This window comes from Echinops telfairi, unplaced genomic scaffold (assembly GCF_000313985.2).
Source record: "Echinops telfairi isolate 266 unplaced genomic scaffold, ASM31398v2 ScPeMD7_3533;HRSCAF=4204_1, whole genome shotgun sequence".
Lineage (NCBI taxonomy): Eukaryota > Metazoa > Chordata > Mammalia > Afrosoricida > Tenrecidae > Echinops > Echinops telfairi.
In genome coordinates this window covers 27490313-27496807 of record NW_022107432.1, presented here as the reverse complement: position 1 = coordinate 27496807, position 6495 = coordinate 27490313, and positions in this window count along the sequence as shown.

Here is a 6495-nt window from a genome sequence, read left to right as displayed (position 1 = left end):
AAGAAAGAAAGAAAGAAAGAAAGAAAGAAAGAAAGAAAGAAAGAAAGAAAGAAAGAAAGAAAGAAACATAGAGATACAGGACAGATAAACCCCTCAGGACCAATAATGAGAGTACAGATACCAGCAGGGTCAGGGGAAGGTTGGGGGAGAGAAGGCATTTGAACTTTTGGTTTAGCTGGGCCTTTGGCCCCTAAGGTACCAGGGATCCTGGGTCAAGAAGGTCATCCAGGAAGAGGAGTCCTCACGGTGAGAAGACTCAGCACAACAGCCACGTGAACGGGCTCTGCCTCCCAGCAATCACCTGGAAAATGCCACAGGACCAGACAAGGTTTTTGTCTCGGTTATCCAGAAAGTCCCCATGAGTCGCCCCTAGGAGAGGATGGGACCCTGCATTTGTCTTCTCAGAGGGACTTTGGGGGCAGCCTCTTCATGTTTCAGGGAGGCGTTCCACTCGGTGGGTGTGAGAGGGCTTCACAGTGACCGCAGTTGAAGGAGACAGAGATTTGCTTTCTCTGACGTGAACCAAGTCCACAAATAGATGTCTGTTACAGAGCTCATAGCGACCCAGGGATTCCTCCAGCTTGCTGCCTCTTCTTCTTGACCTACTTCAAGGTCCAAGCCTCTTCATCCAAGCCGAACCCATAGAAGTTGGTGGTGAAGAAGCTGCTGATGATGAAGGAGGATGTTGGTGGTTTACGCTCAGTGCCCCTAGCTGTTGGCAGCCCCACTTAAGAAGCCCCGTGGCCCCGTTGAGAGGTCTTAGGTAATGGCCATGCATGACTACTATTTGACATGAGTCAGCCACCTTGGCTCTTGTTATTTTCCACTTGCCAGGCCAGGAGGCACTCTTGACCTGCAGGGTTCAGTGGTTCCATGACCAGGGAGGAATCCCAGATGGACTGGGAGGGCAGAGGTTCATGAAGCGGCCCCACCAGGAGGTGACAAAGGGATGTGAGGGTCAGAGCGCTGCATACCTTGAAGAATCTGATGCCAGGAAAGGCATCAGCCGACGCTCCACCCCTTTGCTCAGGCTGGCCCTGACGGACTCTGGTGAGAGTCAAGGTGGGGTGACAGGCTCTTGGAGCCAAGGTCTCTTTCTTGGAACAGTCTCGAGCAGGACCTGTGAGATGGGGGTCTGGGCAGTCTGACTCAGGCACATCCCTGCGGCGGCGGTCTCTGAGAACATGACGACTATTGATGCATGCAGAGGGGATTGGAGGAAGACCCCCTCTAGGGGTTAAAGTCTCCTTTGCTGTGCTCCTTGAACCTGAACACCTCACAGCGATGTGCCTCACCTCCTGCTTAAACATTTACCAGAGCCAGTCAGGAGTTTTGCAGGGGCAGGGGCTGTCAGGCACAGACGGCTGCTGAGAGTCATTCAGCGGGTCATGGAGCGGGACTGCTGACATTGACTTCAGAGTCTGCACCTGGGCCCTCTGTCCCACCCGTAGGTTCTGCACTACCACCCTCATAACCACCCTGCCCCGCTCCCAGCTCACCCTTTGGGCTTCGAACACCTCCCAGACCCTACCCACCATTGCTTCTGTTCCCTTGTTATCACAAGGACGCAGACGCGTCCTTACAATACAAGAGAGATGACTGTACCTCCACGATGAGTGATCATGACCGTGATGGAGCGTCCTGGGCCTGAGTGTGAGTTCTGTGTGATCGTAGGCAAGTGATGTAAATCTTACAGGTCTCAGTATAATGCGGAAAGCAAAAACAAATCAATGGATACATGAATGGATGAACGAATGCCAGAGTTTTGGGGAGGCTCAAGTGAGACCAGGAACATTTGTAAATTGCTGAAGACAGCAGACTATCTATAAGGAAGATTAACCCCCCACCCCCTGGCTTGCTGCAGCTGTTTGGGCAGCACTGAAGCATGAGAGACCACACCTCTAGATGTAAAGTTTTGGAAGCCAAAAGGCTGAGATTATTTTTTTTTGTTATTATTTAAAAGTTACTAAGTGCTTCATTGCCCATTTGAATTCACCCACAGAAAACCCGGCAAGATATGCATCTCAAGAGTCACAGGTTTAAAACTCCTGTGGAATGCAAGGGGTCTTGAAAGAGTCATGGAAAAATGTCATGATCTTGTCATTCAAAAATTTCATTTGCTTTTTGAAGGCCCCTAGACAAGCCTGAAGGAGCCCTGGTGATGTAGTGGTTACACGTTACCCAAGGTCCACCGGCTGCTCTATGGGAGAAAGACAGGACTTTGAACTCCTGTAAAGAGTTACAGTCTGGGGACACCCACAGGAGCAGTTCCACTCCGTCCTGTAGGGTCTCTATCAGTCAGCATCGACTCGATGCGGCAGTGAGTGTGTTTGTTGAGTACAGGTCTAGTCAGCAACCCCTGTGGTTGGCAGCCATCGGAATCAATTTGAAGGGAACTCAGGACACGGGTGGATTTGGAAGGCCTGATGCTCAGGGAAGTTAGTCAGTCACTGAAGGACAAGGTGAGTACAGGAGCACTGTTCTAAAACAGAAAGCTTGAGGTCAAGGCTTTCGCACCAACAGAAACAGACTTGAAGCTCGGAGGGAAAGTGAGGGCGAGGAGGCGATGGGCTAGAGGGTAGACAGGCATTGGCGTGGGTGAAGGCGGAGGCAAGGTCCTGTCAGAAGGAGAAGGGGACAGAAAGCGGGAGGGGAGCTGGGCAAGCGACGGAGGTTAGAGAAATCGTTTTAAGTTGCTGAATACAAAAATGATGACCTGAAGTGTTGTCTTAGGGTACCCAAGAGACCCCTGTCTCAAATCCAATATAAGTAGAACATGTGTGAAGTCGTAAAAGGGACAGAGACAGCCCAAGGATGCAGGCATATCACCCGGATGAGGGAGGCCATTAGCAGGAGGCTGAAAAGGTACACGAGTGTTCATTGAGACCAAACTTGGGTGGGCAAAAGGCACAGTCACAAAAGCACGACTGGTGGCAGATCAGGTAGGGTGCCCAAAGCAGGAGAGGGCCCATAACTAATTAGGACATGTACATTGTTGGATAGAAGGGTTCACCAGATTGGTCCAGGGCCTTCCAACCAAGGTGGTCAGGGTTAGATTGATAGGGCATGACTCATCACTATGCAATGCCCTCCTGTAGTTTAAGGTGACCTCTATCAAGGACACACCTAGGCCTCCCCCTATAGAGTGACTATCTCTCCCTGGACGGGCTAGAGAGGGGGAGGAGGCAAGCCACAAGCCAAGGCATTCTGCCTGAGGGCAAGATTACCTACCTCCTGGGTTGTGAACAGAAAGAATTCCATGGCGGCCTAATCTGTGTGGGAGAACAACAGAGCTTTCTGCTCCTGTAGAGTTAGTCACAAAAAGTCACAGGTGCAGCGGGGAGGGAGGGGAAAAATGAGGACCTAATGTCGGGGGTTTAAATGGAGAGAAAATGTTTTGAGAAACGATGTACAAATGCGCTTTACACAATTGATGTGTGTATGGATTGGGATAACAGTTGTATGAGCCCCTAATAAAAAATGAAAAAAAAAAAAAAATGGAATTGCAGATTTGACAATGTCAAAAAAAAAAAAAAAAGTCACAGGTGCACGTCCTTCCTGTCCTATAAAGTCACTATGAGTCGGCATCAAGCCAATGGGCAGTGATAATGGGATATGCCTACTGAACAATGTCAACGTTAATGCAGGATGGGTTTGGGGGAGGCACAAGTGTTTCTGAGATCCCAGCTATATCTAAGAAGTATATATTAAAGATGCGATTATAGCATTTGTTTTAATAAACCATTATAAGGCATGAAGACAGGCTTTGAGTATTTCCCAAGTAACATGCACATATTATTCAAGAAAGCGCATCATTTGTCGAACACTTTCAAATCGATAACTCATGCCTGGATGGATGTTAGAATATCAACAACTAATTCCTAAAAATGATTTCAGAACTCAGTGTGGAGAATTCTTGCATTTTACACTCTGAGGAATCGACTAACCGCATGTTCATCCATTTGTCAAGCTTGGTTTCTAAGCGTGTCTCCTGATATAACAACACGCGGCGGCTGGATGTCAAGTCTCCATTTCCACCAAGGACAAAGCCTCATTGGAAAGAGCAGCCTTTCGGTGTTTCCTTTTAGCGTGATGGTGAAGAACCTAACACATCTTGGGCTTTAACGGCATTCGATCAGATGAATGCAAATGACGAAACAGGCATCCAGCACCTAGAGGCACGCGCTGCACAACTCTTACCATTAGCCCCTGCTTGGATTGTTATGCTTCCAATCCAGGCAATCGGATGCAGCTCATTAATTACCAACCAACCACTGTGCACAGACATAAAGTTGTAAAGTACAGCATTGGAAAAAATGATGGAGTTGAGGAATGCTCTAAGAAGGTACCCTGGGGACGAGTGTTGAGTTAGCTGACCTCAAGGTCAGCATTCCAAGTTCACAGGCTGCTCCCTAGCAGAAAGATGAAGCTATCTAGCTGCTCTCACAAAGGGACGCCCTGGGGAGCAGTTCTCCTTGGTCCTCTAGGGACGCTATGAGTTCACTGGTTTATGTTGGAGTCTATTGGTTTCTTAGTTCAATAGTGAAGAAAAGCAAGCCAGACCCCAAACTATTTCAATTACCCTGTTCCAAGCTAAGAAGCTACCTGAGACATCCCATGCTCACTCACATGGCTCTAAGAAAGCCCAAACCAGCCCCCTGCCACTGTGGTTCCAGATCACTGTGACCTCACCTGCTTCAGAATAGAACTCTGTGGAGCTTTCTGGCAAATTATTGGTGCCATACCAGAACGTTCACCTGGCACTGGGAGGTAGCTTTGTAAACTGGTGTGAATGGACTTGGAATAGCTCGTGTGGCTTGGTGGTTCAAGGGTCAAAAAGTAGAAGGACATGGTGGAATTGCTGGCTCCGACGGATGCGCGTTTATAATTGTGAGGGCTGTTGCAACGTTGCTCCGCAGGGAATGTGTTCCCATTGAAGTGCTTCGCAGACTGTCTGAGCTGTGCCGATCTGATAGGGGAAACGGGTCTGTCAGCGACAAGTTAAATCTGCATTTCTTTTCTTGCAAGTAAGGTTGGGCCCGTTTCACATGTTTAAGAATCATTTGTATTTCCTTTTCTGTCGATTGTCTGTTCATGTCCTTTGCATATATATGGGGCAGTATATTCCTTTTTTTAAATTAAAAGATCATTTTATTGGAGGCTCTTACACTCTTTTAACAATCCATACATCAATTGTATTAAGCATATTTGTACATATGTTGCCATCATTATTTTCTAAACATACTGTCTATTGAGCCTTTGGTATCAGCTCCTCTTTTTTCCCTTCCTCTCCCCTCCCACCCTCATGACCCCTTGATAAATGATAATTATTTTCAGCTCTTACACCAACCACTGTCTCCCTTCCCCCACGGTTTCTAGTGTTCCTCCCCCAGGCAGGGGTGAGGTGGGGTGGTTATGTGTCCATCGTTAAACAATCTGTTTCCCCCTTTCTCCCCTGCTGTCCCCACCTTCCCTCTACCCTCCTGGTATCACTACTTCCACTCCTGTTCCTGGAGTCCATGTGCCTGAGCTCTTATCTCTTATCTATAGCAGTGCACATGCTCAGGTTTAGCCTGCAGTGAAAGGCAGGACTGGGGTCATGATAGTGGCGCGGGGATGGGGGTAGGGGGTAGGGTGAGGATATATTGTTTTATATATAGGATTGTTCATATTTTTTGGTTTATTTTCCTAACTGAGTTGTAGGAACTCTTTATTAAGGAAATTAGCTCCATGTTTGCAATATTCATCACAAATACGTTTCCAAGTTTGTGGGGTTCTTTGGCCTTTTGTTTATGGCTTTAAAATTAAATTTCACATAAAATATGGTTCCGAGTTGAATTTCATGAGTTTATTTTATGGCTTCTGGGTGTTGTGTCATGATTAGAAAGGTTTTTGGGATGGCAGCAGTAATTGCTCCATTCATGGAAATGTTTAGAGGCGGAATGGAAATGACCATGACCAACTCCATTCATACATATACAGGCCCCTGGCTAGGGAGGGAGACTTTAGATGAATCGGTGCTTTCATAAGTCCTTAGTTCGAATCAGCTGATTTAGCACCAACCACTCTTGAGGGCCAGGGAGAGAGAGGAAGACCCTCAATGAGAGGAGCTGGCACATGGCCGCACTCGCGGGTTCAAATGTCAGAATAATGGCGGACACTCAAGCAACTACTAGCCCAAAGCTCAATGGTTTCAACCCACCCACAGTGCGTTGGGAGACAGAACTGATGGTTTGCTTCTGAGGGACCAGAGCCTGGACAGCCCCAGCGAGGAGCTCTACTCTGCACACGTGGGGTCAGCCTGAGTCAGAGCCCATTCCACAGCAACTAGCCTCAACACATCCAGCTCTCTGCAGATGGAGGCAGGCCCGGTGTGCATGAGTGCCAATGTCATTACTTTGGGTGGTGGTGGTAGTTGACCTTGCTTTAAAAAATACTTTCTTTTTTATCTTATTACAGAGAATAGACACAGCAGAACACACACCAATTCAACAG